The sequence below is a fragment of the Pelodiscus sinensis genome, chromosome 1, assembly GCF_049634645.1.
Source record: "Pelodiscus sinensis isolate JC-2024 chromosome 1, ASM4963464v1, whole genome shotgun sequence".
NCBI lineage: Eukaryota > Metazoa > Chordata > Testudines > Trionychidae > Pelodiscus > Pelodiscus sinensis.
In genome coordinates this window covers 106,713,693-106,735,468 of record NC_134711.1, presented here as the reverse complement: position 1 = coordinate 106,735,468, position 21,776 = coordinate 106,713,693, and the positions used below count along the sequence as shown (strand labels likewise).

At 43.2% G+C, this 21,776-nt stretch overlaps 1 protein-coding gene across 6 annotated transcripts in view; it reads right to left on the bottom strand.

Annotated features, from left to right (window-relative positions):
• The window catches only part of TMTC1 (transmembrane O-mannosyltransferase targeting cadherins 1), a 224,796-nt gene that overhangs the window by 173,661 nt on the left and 29,359 nt on the right, over positions 1–21,776 (bottom strand). The window lies entirely within an intron of this gene.

Below are 21,776 nucleotides of genomic sequence, written 5' to 3'. Positions count from 1 at the left end.
TAGGTCACACTACTCTTTTAGGATTCCATGACTGAGTAAAGAATTTAGAGGTCATGTTACATAACCAATTCAACATAAATTCCTAGTGCAATGCTGTATGCATGATTCTTGGGTGCATAAGCAAGAAAATATTAAGTAGAATAAGGAGATGGTATTATCGCTTTATACAGGCAGTCCCCGAGTTACGCGGATCCGACTTATGTCGCATCCGCAGTTACGAACGGAGTTTTTCTCGCCCCGGAGGACGGGAGCGGCGGGACGCCCAGATGCGCAGCGATCCCGCCGCCCGTGTCCTCCGGGGCAAGAAAAGCTGCTCCGCATCTCCCTGGTCTGCTGGGGGCCCCCCCAGCCCTCCCGAGCCCCCCCCTAGCAGACCAGGGAGACGCTGAGCAAAGCCTCGGAGGACGCGTCTGGGCTGTCCCGCTACCCGCGGCGCGGCGCGTCTGGGCTGTCCCGCTACCCGCGTGCACCGCGGCTTTGCTCCCTGTCTCCCTGGTCTGCTGGTCTCCAGCAGACCAGCAGACCAGGGAGACGCGGAGCAAAGCCGCGCAGGACCCGGGCGGCGGGACCACGGTGCGTCTCGGTCCGCCGCTCGCGTCTCCCTGGTCTGCTGGGGGGGGGAGGGGGCGCAGCTAGTGCGCCCCCTCCCCCCCAGCAGACCAGGCTTTTCTCCGGACGCCTGTGGTAGAGCAGCTGGGGCGCTGCCGGTTGGTCCCGCAGCGCCGGTCTGGACGCTACTGGACCAACCCGGCAGCACCCCCAGCTGCTCTGCCCCAGGTGTCCTGATTCAGCGGCTGCTGGTCAGTTTCAGCAGCGGCTGAATCAGGACGCATGGGGCAGAGCAGCTTGGGTGCTACTGGGTTGGTTCAGTAGCACCGAGGAGCAGCGCTACTGGAGCAACCCAGCAGCACCCCAGCTGCTCTGCCCCAGGTGTCCCCAAGTCAGCTGCTGCTGAAACTGACCAGCGCTGACTACAGGAAGCCCGAGGCAGAGTTGCTCTGCCCCGGGCTTCCTGGAATCAGCCGCTGATCAGTTTCAGCAGCAGCTGACTTGGGGACGCCTGGGGTTCTTAAGTTGAATCTGTATGTAAGTCGGAACTGGCGTCCAGATTCAGCCTGTTGAAAATGATCAGCGGCTGATTCCAGGAAGCCCGGGGCAGAACAACTCTGCCTCGGGCTTCCTGTAGTCAACCGCTGGTCAGTTTCAGCAGCGGGTGAATCTGGACACCAGTTCCGACTGATATACAGATTCAACTTAAGAACAAACCTACAGTCCCTATCTTGTACGTAACCAGGGGACTGCCTGTACTTCAAAAAGGATGGAGACATATTGGAAAGGAGTAAAAAAAATAGAGGTACAAGAAAGATTTGAGGTCTGCAAACCAGATCTTACAAGGAGAGATTGAAGATGTTCCATCTCTTTAGTTATCCAAGAAAAGGTTAACAGTTGACTTGATCACAGTCTACAAGTGTTTACAACAGAAAGAGATTTCTGCTAGTAGATAGTGACTTAGGCTATCAGAAAAATCATGGGATCCAACAGTTAGAAACTGAAGCTAAACAAATTCAGACTAGAAATAAGGTACAAAATTTTAAATTATGGTAATTAGCCATTGGAACAACTTATCTAGGGATGTGGTGCATTTGCCATTATCTGAAATCTTTAAATCAAGAGTGAAAGTCTTTCTATATGGTTATAGCTCAGACAGAATTTATGGGCTTATTACAGAAATGACTGACTGAGCTTTTATGTACTATGATCATAATGGTCCCTTCCAGCTTTAAAAAGTAGGGCATTTGAGACAGTGCCAGTAGTACTGAAAAAGATTCAAAGCATCTGTTGCTGGTCATAGTCCTTTGCTTCTACAGAATGCTACATTTGCACTGCTAGTCCAAGTCAGATCCCTTTTATTCAGAAAGGCCAAGTCTATACTACGGGGGAAGGTCAACTTAAGGTATGCAATTCCAGCTGGGTAAAAAAAAGTAGCTGGAGTTGACATATGTTAAGCTGAACTTCAGCAGTGTCCTCTCAGCAGGAGGTCAACGGGAAAAATGTTCACGTTGACTTCCCTTACTCTTCGCAAAAGTAGGAGTTCCAGTATCAACAGTGACGCCCTCAGCATTCAATTTACTAGACGTGCTAAATCGAAATCTAGAAGATCGACCACTGCAGCCTTAGGCCATGTCTTCACTTCCTGGAAGAGCAACAGTATGGTGGTCGATCTTCTGGACTTTGATTTAGTGGGTCTAGATAAAACCTGTTAAATTGAACACTGAGGGCTCCCCCCTCAATGCTGGAACTCCTACTCTCATGAGGAGTAAGGGAAGTCAATGGCAGCGTTTCTTCCATTGTCCTCCTGCTGTGAGGACAGTGCTGAAGACCAGCTTAATGTATGTTGACTCCCGCTACCTTTTTTTATGCAGCTGGAATAGCATACCTTAAGCCGACTTTCTCCTGTAGTGTGGACCTGGCCTTAGAAAAAGGACAGACCGGTGAAGATTTAGTGACATTGCAGCAATGGAGAATAAGTGTTAAGATACCAACCTCAGTCCTTTGCTTCTTTGGTTAGCACAAGAGAGGCTGGGAGCACTATGAATGTTCTTAGTTATGTGGCTTCCTCTGTCAGCTGCATCTAGCTAACAATGGAAATGCTGATGGGCTCTGCAAAAAGCCATCTCTAATTCTCCTTACCCCAGGGGTAAGGTTAGCACAAAGGGAAGGCTTTAAAATAAAAACTGTAGGGATCCCAAAAGATTCCTTCCACCCCCACAAATAATTCATACATGGAGTATTAAACATTTTTAAATGCATTAAAAACGTAGCAACCTTCTCTCTAAAGATTGGCTGTGGTTAAACTTTAAAATGTGGTCATTTTTAACTTAAGGTTAAACATTGTCATGTCATAATGGCAGAGAGTGGAAGGCCTATTAGGTAATAATCTTGTTTATGGCTCAGGAAGCTCAGAAAACTGCCATATTCTGTATTCACACCTCATCACTGACTGCCCTGCAGAGACAGGATGATGCAGCATTACATTTTTCTTTATTATTAGAAAGCTGTTCCTGTGGTCTTGGGTGGCTGAGGGTTCTTATTGGAATGTGGCATTTTCAGGCTCCCAGATTATAGCATTTTACAGCCACCAGAATTGTAATAAAATGGATTTACAAAGGGGGAAAAGAAGGCACAAGCTATCTCTAGACTATATTAAAAGTACAATTTTCATATAGAGAAAAATCTCTCCTCTTTCAAACGCTAGAGTGCTGCACGGGAAAAAAATTTAGAGTATCAAAATATGCAGTTAAAGAGAGAAAATGTTCTTTTAACTAAGTCACATTGAAAAACTTGTTTTTTCTGTAGTGAAGAGATCACGTCAGATGACAGTCAGCCTGCTATCACGTGAAAGATCTGGGATAAAGAAAAAGCTAGAAATTATTGCGCCTTGGGTTGTCTGGATCAAGATGCTAAAACGTGAAGGGTGGTGAAGCTTTCAGCTTTCTAGGAAAACTCAGCATACAATAGATTTCTGCTTTTCTAGCAGCTGTTTAGGGAGGAATATTGCAGGTCCTAAAAAAGAGTGCTCCAAAAGTTAAGAGTACTAGTTAGGGCTTGGAAACCTGAGTTGAAGACTCTGCTCTGTGACTGACTTCCTGTGTAAACATGGGCAAGTCCCTTGGTCTCTCTATGCTTCAGTTCCTTGTCTGGAAATGGGGATAATAGCACTTCCCTTGATCATATGTTCTGAGAATAAATACATTCACAACTATTCGATATTCAGAGACTACAGTTGTGGTATGAGCACAGGATAATCATGGCTGCTTCTGAGAACAAAGAGGATGGCATTTTGCAGGGGGAAAAGAACAACCTAATGAAACTGTGGGGAAGAGCCTCTGGAATCCATCCTTACTGGTTGGGGTCTTGTGTTAAGCTAACTGACTGTCTCAGCATTGGAACACTTACCCCCAATATGGCTAGTTTAAAAAGTGTGTAGAACCCTTAGCCAGGTATTTGCTTAAAGGCCAACAGGCACCAGGTACAACATCAGATGAATGATTCTTTTTGGCTATACAAATATCAACCTTGCAGTCCACATTTCTCTCTTTCAGCTCCCCCCCTGAAACAGAGACCAAAAAGGCTAGCCTGCCCAAACAGCATTCTTCAGCCAAACCCAGCACCCACATACCAAAAAAAAAAAAAAATCCACAAAATGATGTCCCCCTTCCATCCAGTTTACTGTCTCTCTCTTTTATACATGTTCAGAGCATACATACACTCAGGGATAAAAAAATGCTGGGGCAAATTCTCAAGTGGTATAAAACTGGCATAGTTCCACTGAAAATGAAATATTACTGATAATGGAACAATGCCAACACATAGCAGTTAACAATCTGGCCAGTTATATTTGTATGAAAATATTTAATGGCTAAATATTATTGCTAAGAAAAAAGATGAAGCATGAATTAAAATGATTATTCAAAATGCCCATTCAAAGGTAACAGAGAAAAAAATTAGAGCCATTTTTACTGCAGTAGTGGCATGCAAAAATTTCTCCTTTTGTGTATGTCAGTAAGCCAGATGCTTGAGCAAATGCAAATTTGAGTGTGCAATTACCTGATCTACCTAAGTAAATGCAGGGGGTTGTATGTATAGTGAATATGGCCTTCAGTGTTCCACGCAACTATGAACCAGACACGATTTGTGTTCTTTAACCAAAGTGGCAGGAAATCTGCTGGAAGTTATAAGGCTGAAAGACAGAAAACCTGCTAATCTCTAATTGCACTGAAAGCCATTTAAGACATCACAGAGCAAATAAAAAGCATTCTAAAAAATGAAAATTCCTTGCCTTCATATCAAATAGAATTCCAAATACAGGCAGTCCCCGGGTTACGTACAAGATAGGGACTGTAGGTTTGTTCTTAAGTTGAATCTGTATGTAAGTCGGAACTGGCGTCCAGATTCAGCCGCTGCTGAAACCGATCAGTTTCAACAGCGGCTGAATCTGGACGCCAGTTCTGACTTACATACAGATTCAACTTAAGAACCCCAGGCTCCGCGGCTTTGCTCTGCTTTGCTCCCCGTCCCCCTGGTCTGCAGACCAGGGGGACGGGGAGCAAAGCGGCGGAACACGCGGGCAGCGGACAGCCCAGACGCCTGGCAACCTTATTCTTATGTTCTCTTTCCAAAGCCAGTGTTTAAGAGATTGCTTGGTATCTTTTTAAAAAATAGGAGGAAACTATTTTTCATAATATTCTGTACTAGGGCAACTAATGGACAAACCCGTTTCATTACATAATCCAGTCTAGGTTTAATATATCCTTATTTCACAGCTGGTTTGCAAAGACAGGGAATTAACAGCTCATAAATGAGAGGGTTTTAGTAGATTTTAGCACACAGCCACAGAATGGAGGCTCTGTAGCAATCATCATAAAATGACCTTATAGTGGAAGCAGGGAACTCTGTATTGTTCAGATGTTAAGTGATGTTGATTTTCTGAAACTCCTAAACTTAGCATTCAAAAGAGAGGTTAAAAATTAATTACAATGATTTTTAACACAAGACTTTTTCTAAGCTGTCCGGTGATCAGTTGTGACAGGTAATGAGAATTCACAAGCCAAAGCGAAAGTGTTGCCAGATGCTAGGAAACCTGTCAGACTTGGAAAGCAAACAATTGATAATAGTGTTCCAACAGCATGAGCCCAAATGTTGTCCTTCAAGGCGCACTGGGGCCATTATCTGAATTTCCATGCAGAAGTTTCAGAATGTGGAATGCATTTACCAGATTCCCTTCTGCACTCTGGCCTTCTGGACATTCACAGTCTCAAAAGCTTCAGTTGAAGTGTCTGCTATTGAGCGTTACACTGGTCTCCCAACATTTTCAATGACTACATAAGATTAAAGCTTTTAAAATGTATTAACTGGAAGAGGATATGGGGTAACTGAATTGGAGACCAGAAACTGGATTTACTATTCTTCCTCCTTAAGTCAACGTGAAAGTTAAATGTATAGCCAAAGGGGGAACCTATGTACCTTGTGAAAACTATACAGAAAAGATGGGAGAGGCTTTAGGCACATCAGTAGATCTGGCCTTTGTAAAATAAATTTCAAGTCTTGGCTGCTGTGGTACAGTAAAACCTTAAGTATTTTAACTTGTGTGACTCCTACCATCTGTCTAAAGACATAGTTGATGAGATTGGTGCCCTTCTGGTTTTGGAAAGAATGATCACTTAAATCATCCAAAAAAAACCTAAAAAAATTATGCTGCTTAGCCATCAGAGTCCATCATCCTTCCCCTGAAACAACTCTATAGCTATTATGCACAGAAGCAAGTTATTAAATAGTTTCCAGAACAACTACCATTGATGAAGTGGAAAGATGTACCTGGATTCTTCCACTAGCGAGAGCAGTGCCAATGTTTTTACCAGGTGTCCTGAAGCTTTAACAATAAGATGGCTCATCGACAAGTGTGGAAAGGCAAAATTGGACAAATCAAATAAACAGAAACAAGAGATGTAACCCAGAATAATTTGGGTGCCACTTTATCACTGTTACAACTTTATTTTCTCCAATCGATTCTGTAATCCTTATGCAAAACTGGCCCTGTTCACTCATAAAATGACTCCCCTAACCATGCCATTCAGGCATTTATATTTCTCAGACACCAATAATTCCTTGACAGTGAATGTCATTAAGTCCAGGGAAACCCAACAAAAATGGACACTGAATCTATTTCCATATTAGTTTAATATGACAGCCACGTACAGTGAAAAGACAGTGCCATGAAGCTGATGGAACACGCATGCTCAGACTCTGCAGACCAACACTGGAACACACATATTGCACTTATAAGTTATAGATTTTCACTTAGGCCGTGTCCAGACTCAGGGGTTTTTTCGGGAAAAGTAGCCTTTTCCCGAAAAAACTTCCCCTGCGTCCAGACTCAAGCCGCGTTCTTTTGAAATTATTTCGAAAGAACGCGGCTTTTCTTTCGATGGTGGTAAACCTCAATTTACGAGGAAGAACGCCTTCTTTCGAAAGCTCCTCTTTCAAAAGAAGGCGTTCTTCAATGTAAAGAGGCCGTCTTCGAAAGAGAGCATCCAGACTCGCTGAGTGCTCTCTTTCGAAAAAGCGGATTTCTCTTTCAAAAGATCCGCCTGCAGTCTAGACGCGATCTTTTGAAAGAGGCTCTTTCGAAAGATGCTTTCGAAAGAGCCTCTTTCGAAAGAATCCTGCAGTCTAGACATAGCCTAGGTAACATCATACAGTAAGTGCCTACAACTCAAGGTTTTATGTGGGACTTCAGCGGTGTACAGGACTTGCATTGGTCCTCTGGATGGGATGAATTTTACCTTACTTAATCAACATCCTTCAAGGATGAGGAAAGAAAAAATATTCCCACATTTGACTGCTTTTGCCTCCCCAGGTCATTTTATTCAACCTTAGGTTTTTCTCTAGATTTTGTTTCCTTGAGTGTATTGATATTTTAAAAATAAGCTAATGAACTAACAACAGATATGCAAACTAATACCAATCCTAGTCCGCCCTGATGCCCTGACATACTGGTATGCCTGTGCAAGGCCTAACTGGTTACCTCACTTGCTGCTAACTAGCAAATTAACAGGGCCTCTGGACTCTTGTCACACACGGCTGACCAATGAGTATGGCATTTACTTTCCATATCTTCCTAAAAAAATTGTTTTTAGACTCTGCAAATAAAGATAAAGTGATTATCCTAAAAGCAACACAAATGATCTAACACAAGAGGGGCACAATTTCACTGAATTCCTTATTTTGGACTATTTGTATGCACAAGTTCTTGGGTTAATACATGCAAGTAGGCCAACTGATGTTAGCAAATGCAAACCCAAATGTGCAATTACTTTAAACTGCCTGAGAATATGCATGATCAAGAGGAGTAGGAGAGGAGATAATTCCATCAGCAACAGATTCTGGCTGTTGATGTTGTTATTATTGTGGTCATGCTGAGGGCAGGATTTACTTGCACTGTTTCTAACTAAAATAAACTCCCCATATTACAAATAGCCAATAAAAACAGTGAAATAACTAACTATCCTGGTCTCTTTTTAAATTGTTATACCAAGAGAGCTCCCATTTCTTAAAGGCACAGAAATGCTATGGCCCTGATTCTCCACTGTTAAAGCAGTTTCTATACCCTCCTGCTGTTATATCACCACGAAAACAGTGTAAGAGGAGAATCAAGCTTCTGATTGTAAGATCTTTACTAAGGGCTTGACTCAGTGAGAGACTTAGCACAAGCCTTTTCCCCTGGAATGACCTCTCTGGGCTGCTGTTCACCAAGCTGGGGAGAAGCACCAGAACTGAGAGTGGTAGCAGTGACTGTCTGTCCTGGGCTCTCAATAAACACCCCTCCCCTTATACCCAGGCATCCTGGAGGAGAAAGCTGCCTGATAGAAAAGCAGAAGGGCCAAGAGCCTGGCCTGGAGGAATAGATTAGCACAAAGAGCCTGGGAGAGCAGGGGAAATTAGAAGTGGGGCTGGCTGTGTTAAGAGATTAGAACTGAGAGTGTTACTAGAGTGGCTAGGGGCAGATCAGATGAAGAAGAAGGGGAGAGACTAGGAATGGCTGGCTGGGACCAGAAACCAGCAGAGCGGAGAGAAGACAGACAGACCTGATGGCAAGTGGAGTACCAAAGAAGAACTGGGACTGGCTTGTAGGGTTGCCAGATGGTTTCAACAAAAATACCAGACACACTTGACATTGCATCACAATTTACATTACATCTTATTTAGAAAATACCGGACATTTATATTTTCTGTTTGTTTCCAGAACAGAAAGCTCAAATACTGAACTACCTGGCAACCCTACTGGCTTGGCAGGGAACTGGGGACAAAGATGGTGGGGAACACAAACTGGAGAAGAAGCTCAGGGAGGAAGACTGACTGAGAGCCAGTGGGCACGGGGAACATATGTGAGGAACAGAGATGACTGGAGAGTAGGAGGCAAAAGAGAGACAAATCAGAGAAGGAGCTGGGATGAACGGATGCCTGGGCAAGGAGACTGAGTAGGAGAGGAGGAGCGGGAGAAGAACTGGGTTAGAAGTCTGAAGGGATAAAAATAGGACAGGGGTGGGCAAAGCAGCCTCCGGGGGCCAGATCCGTTCCGCCAAGCCAGTGGATACAGCCCGCAGCTGCCTTCTCTAAGTCAACAGCGTAGGGTGGCAGACAGGAGCCAGTCCACAAAGAGAGACAGTTTAAAAACAAGTGCAGACCGGCTGCCTGCTACCCCCTACTGCTGCTGCTTCTGATACACAGACTGCAGTGTGGGGTGGCAGGCTACCTCTGTCCACGTGGGGATTCCGAGCACACCATGGACAGAGGCTGCTCGGCAGGATGCAGAACAGCCTCTCTCTGTGGGGAGCCGGATCCCTCTGCAGGCAGAGGCTGCTTCGCAGCAGCCTCCCCTGCTCTCCTCTCCTCCATCCCCCCACGTGCTATTGCCTCTGACAGAGGCAGCAGTGTTGGGGGGGAAGGTGGCATTGCAGAGCTGGTGCTGCAGAGAACTGGCTTTTAAGCTGGCTCCCCCCACCACAGCTCCTGCCCGCCCCCCTTGCTGCCTCTGTAGGAGGCAGCAAGGGTGGGGCAGGTGAGTCCGCGGGAGCGGATACACACGGGGAACTGACTTCAAAGCCGGCTCTCTGAAAGTATTGGCTCCTACCTGCCCCACCTCCCTCCGCGCTGCTGCCTCTCTATCAGAGGCAGCAGCATGGAGGTAGAGGGGTAGGTGGATCCAGTGCTCATGGGGATCCTGCTTAAAGCCATTCCTCACAGGCACCAGCTCTTGTTCCCCCCGCCTTGCTGTCTCTGATATAGAGGCAGTGTGGGGGGGGTCAAAGCATATGTAGTCAATAGGATTAAGTGATAAGCCTGGCGCGCTGGGGACTACAGCTCCCAGGGGGCAAAGCAGGCCAGGAATGGAACCCCCATTTATGTCATTGTGCCTACGGGAAATAAGGCTTCGACTTACGACAGCTCGACTTATGTTAGTTCTCCAGGAACCAATTAGGTCGTAAGTGCGAGGGTTGCCTGTAATAAAGTTGCAACGTAAAGACTCCCAATGTTAGGAAATACAACTTGGACTTCCCTGGTCTCGCGCACTCAGGATTTTACTGGTTCTGGATGAGGGACTGTTATGGACCAGGAGAGGTCATTTTTGGCCACCCTGTTCCCAGGCCCTGCTTTTCTGCTCCCCCCACAGCCCAGCTGAGCCGTGTTCCAGACTTCCAGGCTCCTGCCCCTCCAGGTGGGCTGTGCATCACCCCCCCCACACACACACACACACACACCACTGCATAGCACCAGGCTTCTGGCCCTCCAACTCCCTGCAGTGCGCCAAGACTCTCTAATCCCAGACCACAGAGTTCTGGTTTATAGAAGTGCAACCTGTACTAGAATTCAGGCTGGCAGTGCACACAACTTTCAGAGTAAATTAATACTCCTGTCTTCAGAGCAGAATTTGAACAGTAGGCCTGGGACCACAAACTGAATAAGAAGTGAAAAAAAATAAAAATATGGAATAGCTGTTCATTAAGTGAGCATCATACATCTCATGGACTGAATAAGGCGGGGTGCTGTGGAATAAAAAGTATGTGACTCTGTAGTTAAGAGTCTACCATAATGTATGCACACGAGAGGGTCATGTTACAGTTGGCAAACTTCACTTCTGGCATTTCCTAAATTTTGACTGCTGATTTTGCAACTTTAATAGTCTTCTTTCAATGTAGACTTAATAACCAATCATCATACCTAAGTGATGACGAAACAAAAAAACAAAACAAAAAGGTTTGCTTCTCTAGGTTTCCAGACATCAATATTATTTTTGCCAAACTTTTAATTATTTTCATTTAAATTGTACTGAAGTAGCAACAAGAGGCCCCAAAGATCAACACTCATTGTGCTATGTAATCGTACATTTAGACTGCAAGACAAAAGAAGATAGTCTTAAAAAAAGGACAAGGCACAAATAGTGGGAGAAAGGAATTATTATATCTTTATCCCCCCTTTACAGAGCAGGAACTGAGATACAAAAATATTAAATGACTTGTCCAAGTGACATAGAGTCTGTGGCAGAACCAGCAGTTGAGTCCAGCTCTCAGTTTCCCATCCTACAATTTAATCATAAAATTATCCTCCCATATCATCTTTCTAGACTATGAAAATGCTCAATCATTTCTATTGTCTCAGCATAACAAGGATAAAGACAGAAACTATTTTCTGAAGAACAAAACATGAGAATTAGATTCAGATCTTAATTCTAGTGCACCTTTCCTTCCTGAATATTGATGACAAAAAACAAATCAGGTGTGAGTATCAGTAGCCAGGGTCAGAGAAGAGATTCATGCTGGGAAAACTACTTAAAAATAGCAAGAGTTTAGAGAATGTCAAAACTAGAAGTCAAATTCTAATCTTCATAAGTTGCCAGACCAACTTGATTGTCATGCAAACCTGCTCCTGGGTTCACATGTGGCCTTTGGTGGCCAGGCTGGCAGCCATCCTGCTGTAGACGGCCGCATTCCTCCATCTAGTGCGGAGATCATGGATGTTGGGGGCATCCCCCCCAAACCTGAATAAGGTCCATGATCTCCACCCTGGACCAGGTAGGTGCCCGCCTTCTCCGGGCCCTGACAGGCTCCTGGGAGCTGGCAGACTGCTCCTGGTGGAGGGCTGGCTGCCAGTGGCTTGCTGGCTCATGTTCTGGGGCCACTGGGTAAGGGGCAGTGACTGCTGGCTCTGGGCTGGCAGGCTTGGAGCTGGCACAGGCACTGTGGCCAGAGTCAACCCCTTTAAGGGCTCCGGGGACGGAGGAGGGAGAGGAGTGTTCTTAGTTGAGGCTGGACGCCACCTATTTCGATATAAGTGTCTATACAGCACTTATTTCGAAATAGCTATTTCGAATTTGGTGTTATTCCTCGTGGAATGAGGTTTACCAAATTCAAAATAAGTGCTCCGCTATTTCGAATTAATTTCTAAATAGTGGTTTGGCTGGGTAGACGCTAGGAAAGTTACTTCAAAATAACTTTGCTGTGTAGACATACCCTAACAGATTTATTAGAGCATAAGCTGTTGTGGGCAAAAACCCACTTCGTCAGATGCATGCACCTCGTTGTTTATGCAGATTCAGACTACACGGCTACCTCTCTGATACTTGTCACTATACAGGACAGTGTCCCACACCCAGAAGGTGTGTGGGTTACATTTGCTCAGATTTTTCTTATATAGATCTACCATGTTTTCTTATGGTTCTTCATGCTGACCCCTATTAAACTAGGGTTGCCAGATAGTTTCAACAAAAATACCAGACACACTTGACATTACATCACAATCTACATTACAGCTTACCGGACATTTCTATTTTCTCAATTTGTTTCCTGAACAGGAAGCTCAAATACTGGACTGTCCGCTTCAAAACCGGACACCTGGCAACCCTATATCAAACTGGAGCAGTACATTTAATGCAATAACTTCACCACACTGACCAGGTCTTATGCAGTCTTCATAAAATTATCTCATTCCTTTTTCATGATTACATAGCAGCTCCATGTCCATCACAATGCATAAACTTGAAGCCAAGTGGAGCACAGAGGCACAATTTACTTTTATGCCAATATCCCTGAACCCCATGTAACTGTACAGACAGTGAGCTAAAAAGAATAACCGCCACTGTAGACTATGACACTGCTCCTGCAAAGCACTTAACACGTGCAAAACTTGGCTCGCGTGAATAGTCTAATTGGCTTTGGTGGACTATTGAAGGGAACAAAGTTATGAGTTTTCATAAATGCTTGGCAGGGTCAATACCTATGTTGGTCCTTCAATTCTACTTTCTTACATAAAATGTCCTGTATTAGGACATAAATCAGTTACCGAGGCAAGCCTCACTCCTAGAATTTGATCCATATAGACTAGGAAGTCAGCTATCACTACAGAAAAAGTTGATTCAAACACTGTCCAAAAGCTTCATCAAATATGTGTTTTCTGCACCGAAATAGGTCAAAGCATGACCAGTCTGATAAAAAAGTTGGCTTTGGGAAATGCTGCTGTAAAACGCAGTTTCAGGATGGGTTTTAACACTGAATAGAACATATCTCCATCTTCATGCAACTGTAGCAACAGGAATTTTCTGGATGTCAGAGAATGAACACCCCATTGCTATTTCTTTAAGTTCCACTAAACTAAACAGGCGGTAAGCACATGCTTAAGTGCTTTCCTGAATCTGGGCTTATAAAAAGTGAAAATTTGAACCCACAATCTTGACAATGTCTTTAAACTAAGTATTTTAGTAGTTAAACATCCACAAAAATGTTGTATAATCACTTGTTCCTAGTACTCTTTCTACAGTTATCATAAATACCACTCTGACAACACCTCTCCCAAAATGTAATCACTTAAGAGAGCTAGGACTTTTGTTTCATACAAAGTTGGTATGTTCATAATTAAAAGTTATGGTAGATAGGTATTTCGTAAGAAATGCTAAATCTTGAAGCCTCAATTACAGAAAATTATGCAGCTGTATAAACTATCGACACACATGTAGTTACACACTTTCCATATTATTTTCAATGCCCTCTTCTGCTATTTTGTTGTTCTATGGGCAAAGACCCAAAATACTTTCAAGGCTAGAGTCACACCTTTAGATTTTTCTTTTTAGAAGAAAAAAAAAGTCTTGGGTTTGGTTCAGCCTTAACCACTTTTCTCCAATAATTTTTTTGCAACTGCCAACAAACTAAAAAAAAAAATCACTCACGGCAATAATTGCAATACTGTTTTTCAATGCAAGTAATTAAAAGACAAGTGAGGTTTCTGTTTTTCAAAGCGAATGTAAGCAAGAATTTTATAGTCAAGTGGAAACCTGTTGGAGTGTGTTACTTGAGATGAACTATTGCTACATGTGGACTACAAAGAGAAATACCACTTCAGCACCTAATTAGGAAAGGTCAAAATATCCCCAACCTATCGATACACTGTTACACCATTATGTGCACTGTCCCTGGTTTCCCTTTCCATTCCTTCTTGCTGCATGCTGGAGATCCACATCTGTCTGAATTGCAACAGAACCTGTGAGTTTAGCCATAAAAGATACAGGTTGACCTCACCATATTTTTCCATAGGTTGGACTGCTGACTGATGCACTAATACTGCCTAGCATAGTAATATAGAAAAGCCTGTCCCCGTTTGCTTACTTGGTACAGTACAAGTGAACAACACCACTAACAGTTTATTTATTTGATCAAATGCATCTCTGGAGTAACTGTATTGACTTAACTGAATTTTGACTAGTCTTTTTTTGTTCCTGGATCTCCCAGCACTGAAAAGTGAGCTAAGTGCATGTACACACACAAGACCTTGTCTGCTTTCAACCAAGTTTGACCAACTTAGTTCACCTTTTGCCAGCTTGCCTAAAATAAAATCTGTCATCTTTTGGAGAGGGAACTGGCACCACAATTCTCTTGAAGAGCACACTGGACATTGGGTCAGTATTGATTTTAAAGGAAAGAGTTCCATCCCCAGACACAACAACACCAGGTACAACAAGATATGAGTCTTCCCTGAAAGGACTGAACAAATGTGAACTCTGGGTGAAATTTTCAAAAGCACCTATAAGCCCAACTCCCACTTTCATAGTGACACAAGCACTTAGGCATTTTTCCAAATTTTACCCAGAGACCAACTCTGATGAGCATGTATCAGGAGCTCACCATTCACAGCAAGTACTACAAGCTCCCAAGATACACCCAATATGGAGAGAATATTTGCTGTCGGAAACAGTTTTCAGTTTCAAGCTTTCAGAGGATTCAATTAAACAAAAGCAGGAATGAGAGAGAGTGCATAACTATAATTTGTACAAGCAACTATGACAACTGGTAATCAACACATAGATTACTCTTAATTAGCTATGTGGATTTTACTATGGGGATCAGTGTACTAAGGAACTAGAATTCTAAATATTAGAGAGAGATGGCGCAATGCTGTCATAAATTAAGTGACAATATTCTAGCTTTAGTTCAACCCAAAGCTATGAACTTGATGTGGAAATTCCTGGGTTAAGTTTCATGACTTGCATTATGCAGAAGGTCAGATGAGATGATCCTACCAATCCCTTCTGGCCTTAAAATCTAGAAGATATGTTTACCTATCTTTACCTCTCAGGGGACGTCTACACAGCAGGGCTAAAGTCGAATTAAGCTACACAACTTCAGCTATGTCAATTGTGTAGCTGAAGTTGAAATAGCTTAACTCGGCTTTTGGCGCTGTCTACACAGCAGGAAGTTGGCTAAAGAACATTCTTCCTCCAACTTCCCTTGCCCCTGAAGAAATAAGGGTTACCATGAGTTAGTAAGAAGTCCTCCAGCCTGACATTAATTCGAAATAAAGACTTGTAGTGTAGACACACACTATGTTATTTCAGAATAACGTCAGGTTATTCTGAAATGCTGCTGCTGTGTAGATGTACCCTCAGGGTATGTCTACACTACCCTCCTATTTCGAAATAGGAGGGTAATGTAGGCATACCGCAATTGCAAATGAAGCCCGGGATTTGAATTTCCCGGGCTTCATTTGCATAAGCCGGGTGCCGCCATTTTTAAATCCCGGCTGGTTCGAACCCCGTGCCGCGTGGCTACACGTGGCACGAACTAGGTAGTTCGAACTAGGCTTCCTAGTTCGAACTACCGTTACTCCTCATTCCACGAGGAGTAACGGTAGTTCGAACTAGGAAGCCTAGTTCGAACTACCTAGTTCGTGCCACGTGTAGCCACGCGGCACGGGGTTCGAACCAGCCGGGATTTAAAAATGGCGGCACCCGGCTTATGCAAATGAAGCCCGGGAAATTCAAATCCCAGGCTTCATTTGCAATTGCGGTATGCCTACATTACCCTGCTAGTTCGAACTAGCGGGGTAGTGTAGACATACCTTTAGTTACCTAAATTAAACAGTATTTTCCATAATCTCAAAGCTTTGCACTAAAATATGATAAAACAATATTTTTCCGTGCAGACTAGAAAAATCATTCTTAACCCCTGGAGATTTAAAAAGACCCAGGGTTCCAGGCCACCAGCACCACTATTATGGCAGCAGTAGTTGGAGTCCCAGGCCCTTTAAATTGCTGCCAGAGCCTTGGATGATGCTGAAGGCTGGGTGGGGGAGGCACAGGTAGTCCAGGTGGTGCTGAAGGCTGCCTACGCCAGCCCCACCCCTTACACCCAAGGCCCTGTCCCTTCTGAAGGGCCTGGAGCCAAGCCCACCCCCTCCTTACACACACACACACACACACACACACACACACACCAGGGCCCAATGAAATCTGTCACCAGCCCTGCCAGGCACCAAACTAGAAGGCAGCACTGCTGAAGTACGAGTGGTGCTACTTTTGCGTGGCTGCTGCTGACAGCGGTGCTGCCTTCAGACCTGGGTGGCTGGAGAGCAGTGGCTTCTGGCTGGGAGTACAGAGGTTCTAGGTTATAAACTGCCAACCCTCAGTCAGCTACTGCACCTTTGGGCTTCTGGCCAGAAGCAGCTACTCTCCAGCCAACCTTGCCAGGCTTCACAGAGAGGCCTTTCTGAGGCCAGGGGGTTCCCCCAGCTATACACTCCCTGACCACTATGCCCACTGGAAAGGGAAGGGGGGACCCAGGAGCTGATCCACTAGCTCAGCATGTTAAGTCCTCCTGCCTAAGCCTCCCTGCCAGCTCTGGATGGCATTGCCCAGCCTAATTTGGACAGCACCTCCAACCATGGCCCCCTCAGTGATAACCGAACCCTAGCCTGGCCCAAGGCATGAAATGTATTCTGGGGGGTAGGGAAGGGAGCAAGAGAAGCTTTGGAAGGGGGAAACTTACTGTGCACATTTTAAAAAAAATACATAAAAATAACTTCAAGGTGCCACACTTCTGCCTAATTCCCTTGGACACTTTTTGTGCTTTTCACAGCTTAAATAAATTTCCTCTCCTCCTGCTGTTGTGTGAAAGACCCATACAAACCAGACCAGATGACTATATCAGAAAAACACAGGAATTAGCTATAGGCTAAGTGCTGTCAAAGGCACAGTGTCAATTTTTCCCTCAAATCTTTTAAAATTATAAACAGGGATTTTCAATGTTTTCCATAGTGTGGCCACTATTTAATACACGGTCTCATGGACATCTCCCTATTCATGGTCATGTAATGTACCTACAGCAATTAAAGAAAAGTTGCTCATATGGAGAAGTATTTCATGGAATTTAGATGCTACTCAATAGGCTTTAACAACTGGAAACAAGGAAGAGAAAGACCAGTACTATGTGTCTGGTCAGCTCTCTACAGACCACCAAAACCTCAGACTGAGAAGCCATAAATTACATTAATCTTATTGATTCTAATATGTAACAATAGGTAAACACTTTTCACTGTGATAAAGAGACATGGTCAATTATTAATACTGGAGGGGTTATGGCTTTGGGAATATGGCAACATTTATTTTTCACTGTGACTGGCAGGCTTCTCAGACAAGCAGGTTTGGGGTATGCTGGTTTCATCTTGTATTATGTCATCTCACTAATATATAGTAAAACTTATAACAAATAACCAACTACTTTTATCCTACACTGAATGAATCCAGAATTGGGGGTAAGGGCAAAATCTCCAAAGATGATAGACGAGTATATACCAGACACATTTTACACCTTTTTCAAATGTTGTTATTTTTTAGAAAGGCAGTGTCGCTAATTTTGAATAAAAACACAAAAGATTTATATCAAAGTATTGTGCTCTCTTCCACATAGCTCAGTTTATGTAGTCACTTAAAGCACTAGAATAATTTCCAATAAGCTTTATGATAAACAGATCTAGATAATTCCTCATCTACTAATATGATAGCAGGAAGCCAGATTCAGCAGCAAGATTAGAAATTGAGGCGTAAGAAACAATATGATTTTAAGCGCTGCATTTAGCGCATCCTAGACACAGGCATCCCAAGTGTACAGAGCACCATGCAGCAGTGGGGAGGTACAAAAAGATTCTGACCCTCCCCGCCTTGAATCTGGTGCAATCATTTACTCCAGTGCATAATGAATGCAAAGTGGATGTGAACATCATCATTCTGATTTAGCAATATTTTACACTCGCTTTGCACTGGATGTAAAATTAACGAAGGTGCAAGACAACAGAGAATGAGGGCTTTAGTGTTCCAAACTGATTGTGCACAACCGCCAATGAGTATCACTGGTGTCAAGAAAACCAGCCTCTTACTCATGTAATGTATCAGAGTGGTGAAAAGGGGAAAGCTCATGATTAGATGTGCACCAGTGTATCAGGGACATGGGGGGAATTCGTTATGATTCAATATACTCTAACATGTATATTATGTTGCACTGATTCCTCTAGTGCAGTCTCCCAAAGTTCTTCGACATAGTAGATCTACCACATAAATATATCTTATAAGGATTTCATCTACTAGGCTTGCTATATCATGAGCAGCAGATAAGTGAACATCGTTAGTGGTCACAATGGCATGTCAGCTCCTGAGAGCTTTACACATTTACACACAGCCAGCTAAAAAGGGAAGCTGGCAACGGTCACTCAGTCATGGCTGTTTTTCCATTAAAATGGTTATCTACATAGGACTTGATTCATTATGTGCCGAAACACTTTAAAACAGTCAAAAAGGCAGCTGAAGGAAACTGGTGTTAATTAACATAGTGGACAGACTCCCTCTGCATCCATTCTCTGTGCAGAGTACTACTGCTTGACTTTTGCAGCTGCCCTGCAGAGAGAGAAAAATTGAGTCCTCCCCCATCTGGAAAGGAGGAGGTATTCCAAAAAAAGGATGTTTTGGGGGAACATATAAAGTGGAGGAGGGAAGGATAGTGGGAGTTCAAGAAAGGTTGAAGCCAAAATAAAAAAAAAGACAACACAGAGAATAAAGAAATGAGAAAAGAAGACAAGCCAAAGAAGAGAAAGGGATAAATAAATGGGGATATTATTGGTGGTATTTGTCCATCCTTTTTCTGTCAAACATAGATGGAAAAGACAGACCCAAAACTTTAAAAGGGGAAAACAAAAGTAGAAAGAGTGAGGTCCAAAGACAATACTAAGACTGTATTTGGGCAGCCCATTAGACTGCCAAATATCATAAGTAGTAAAGTCACCTGTGCTTACTAGGTGTTCATGACCTTGAGATAAACAAACCCTAAAATGTCTAACCAAATTTTATAGTCAGTTTCTTACTGCTACCACTCCTTCCCTTAAAGCAGCTGGCACTTGGCAACATTTACCCTCAACTTTATCAAAAACCCTGGTATTTCCCCTCACAGTTCTATTTTCCTCTGCTCTAGAAATGGTCAGATCAGAACCGGTATAGATTGGTCAACTGCACTAATTTATTTTGTAGTTCAGTCTTAGGAAAGATCAGTGCTAAGATGAACTAGGAATCAGTGCATTTCCACTTAAGACAAGGAAGGAATTAACTAGTTTCCATAAATGCAATATTACCAAACTTTCACTCCCTTGAAAACAAAAACACAATTATAAGCAAGTTTATATTGTCTAGGCAGACGACAAGGAGTCTATCAGCTTACATTGTACAAGTTCTCTAGTACATGGGACCATTTACACTATGGATTAGGGACAGAAAGATACCATGGATAGTCATGTTAATGATTTGCATACAATAGCCTTTACTTACAACAGATACTGACTCATTAAAAAAAAAAAGTCAAGGCTGCTTAATGAACTGGCTAATTAGGGATGCCTAACAAGAGGTACCATGAACAGTATCCTCTCGGCCTTCAGGAACTGCTATATGGGATCAGCTCTTCCCTTAATACAGATTGGTTGCCATTAGCAGCAAACTGTCCAGTGACTGAAGGGCTGGGAGAGAGACTGACTGGTCTAGGTCAGCAACACACACAAAAGCTAGCAGTGAATCCACAACACTCTCTCCAGCAAATGGGCCACATAAGGCCTCCATTTCAACCCATTATCACGTGTCTCCTACTCGGCCAGGTTTCACATTCCCAGTGTGTCGCACTGGGACACTTGTTGAAAGATTGCTTTAAGAATTCATTTCCATTCTGCTACTGTCCTTCACACAACGCTATCAATTCCTCACGTTTAGGTGCACAAGCTTCCTCCTGCAAGTGAATCAGTTAAGTAGCTGAATGTGTGTGTTGGGTAACAATTCCTCGCATGGTTTAGGGGAAACATTCAAAGGATCAAAACTTCAGTGAGGGGAAAAAAAATCAGCATAACTCTGACTTCAGTGGAGTGAAATCAATTAACACCAGTTGATAATCTGGGTCAGTGTAGGGCACAAATTAAACAGCAACCTACAATTTTACTAATGTGGACAAAATATATTTTTACTGATTTCTCCAAACAGGAGAGAATTAAAGGAACAATTTCTATGCAAAAAAAAATGTAAAATGCATCCTCCTTGCAAAAAGTTCAGATATGCTATTTGTGCAGTCAGTGCCTCTGATCGTAAACAAGGAAGCCTGGACATTTTGAGCAACCTGGTGGCAAGTGGGGAGGAAAGATACATTTTAAAATAATGCATTTGTTGAACATATCTTTAGCCCTTTCTATCTATAGCATAAAGCAAATAGAAATAAAATTTAATTAATTTAATTGTAGGCTTTTAGCGCCACAGATTGTCTTACTAAGTGTTTACCTATAAGAATGGCCATACTGGATCAGACCAAAGATACATCCAGCCCAATATCCTGTCTGCCGACAGTGGGCCACAGCCAAATGCCCACAACAGGTAATCCTCACATAATCCCTCTCGTCATCCATTTCCAGACATAGTCCAGGGACACCATTCCTATACATCCTGGTTAACAGCCATTGATGGACCTAATCTCCTTGAATTTATCTAGGGCTATCTGAACTACAAAGCTATATCGGAAACAGATACTAAATTGCGAACCCCAATTTGTGTATCTTTTTCTGCTTTTCTTCCAAAATAGGCTTTTCTGACAATTGGCCAATCTATACTGGGCCAAATGTTGGGAAAAAAAGCCTCTTTCGGAAATCCCTTTTTCCTCGTAGAACAAGGTTTATAGGGATGCCAAAAAAACACGTCTGCTTTTCCGAAATTTCGCTCAGAAAAGCAGATGCATTCCTTGGACGCAGCAGAGCTTTTCCGGGATACCTCTGGTATCCCAGAAATACTCTGCAGTCTGGACTTACCCTAGCTCTTTTGTGAACCCTGTTAAAGTCCTAGTCTTCACAACATCCTCTGGCAAGGAGTTCCACAGGTTGACATGCACTGCATGAAGAAAAACTTCCTTTTCTTTGTTTTAAACCTGCTGCCTATTCATTTCATTTGGTGACCCCCTAGTTCTTACATTGTGGGAACACGTAAATAACTTTTCCTCATTCACTTTTTCCACACCAGTCATGATTTTAAAGACCTCTATCATATTCCCCCTTAGAAAAAAAGAGACTAAGCTGAAAAGTCCAAGTCTTTTTAATCTTTCTTCATATGGGACCCCTTCCATACCCCTAATCATTTTGTTGCCCTTTTCTGAGCCTTTTCCAATGCCAATATATCTTTTTTTCAGATGAGGCGATCACATCTGTACACAGTATGCAAGAGTGGGTGTACCATAGTTTTATATAGAGACAATAAGATAGTCTCCGTCTTATTCTCTATCCTTGTTTAATGATTCCTAACATTCTGTTTGATTTTTTGACTGCCACTGCACACCGAGAATGGTCCACAATAACTCCAAGATCACTCTTGAGCAGTTGTAGCTAAATTAATC